The following is a 1,328-nucleotide window of genomic DNA, read 5'->3' as shown; positions in this document are numbered from 1 at the left end:
CGGGAGGGGCAGCCCCCCCCCCCAGGTCTGTGCTCCAGCTGTGAAGACTTTCCAGAGCTCCTCACAGAGCTTTTGATCCATGCCCTGGGAAGCATCAGGAGCAAACCCTTGCCAAACTGTGCTTAACTGATGTTTTTGTGGATACGATAGAATAGAACAGGAGTGGAGCAGAATAGAATGGAAACAGAACTCATCAGAATAAAACGGGGCAGAATAGAAGAAAGGAGAACAGAATGGAACAGGACAGAACAGCAGAGTCGAATAGGATAGAATACAGTTACCGCTATGAAGACAGCGTCATCATTAGAATTACTTAGGAAAAAAGTGTTCTACCCTGGTGTGGTGGCACATGACTTTAATCTCAGCCCTCAGGAGGTGAAGGCAGGGGGATATGTCTGTGAGTTTAAAACCAGCCTGGCCCAGTATCTAGAAAGAAACTGAGCAGTGCAGTGGAGGTAGTGCACGCCACCTGTTGGGAGGCAGAGGCAGGGGGATCTCTGTTAGTTCAAGGCCAGCCTGGTCTACAGAGTGAGTTCCAGGACAGCCAGGGCTACACAGAGAAACCCTGTATTGAAAAACCAAACCAGAAAAGAAAAAAGAAAAAAAAAAGCTGGGTGTGGTGGCGCACACCTTTAATCCCAGCACTCGGGAGGCAGAGGCAGGTGGACTGCTGTGAGTTCAAGGCCAGCCTGGTCTACAAAGCAAGTCCAGGACAGCCAAGGCTACACAGAGAGAACTTGTCTCAAAAAACCAACCCCCCCCCAAAAAAAAAGAAAAGAAAAAAAGAAAACAAAAAGAAGAAAAAACAAACTGGGCAGAGTTTGAGGGGAGTCCGGCCGGGCTCAGTTTGTACAGTTTTTCCTATAGACCTATGAAAAGCAAAACTATGCACAGGGCTAGCTTTTTTTTTTTTTTTAAAGATTTATTTATTTTATGTATATGAGTAGACTGTCTTCATGCACACCAGAAGAGGGCATCAGATCCTATTACAGATGGTTGCGAGCCACCATGTGGTTGCTGGGAATTGAACTCAGGACCTCTGGAAGAACAGCCAGTGCTCTTAACTGCTGAGCCATCTCTCCAGGCCCCAGGGCTGGCTTTTGTCTCTCATAAGCAGATCAATGAGCCCCAAGGACTTTCTCTTCCTCTTTCTTCTCCTTTAAAACCCTACCTTCTTAAGAACTCAGGATGGAGGACTCTTGACTGAATCCACTCATGTAGTAAAGTGTGGGCAGGGGCTGAGTGCTGAGTCTTCTTTACAGTCCTATTGTAACTCCGGGAAAGTTTAACAGTAACGAAAAAGGCAACTTAGCTTCAAGTCAGAAAAA

The sequence above is a fragment of the Acomys minous genome, assembly GCF_964271855.1.
Source record: "Acomys minous genome assembly, chromosome: 3".
Lineage (NCBI taxonomy): Eukaryota > Metazoa > Chordata > Mammalia > Rodentia > Muridae > Acomys > Acomys minous.
Note: the sequence above shows the minus strand (reverse complement) of the source record.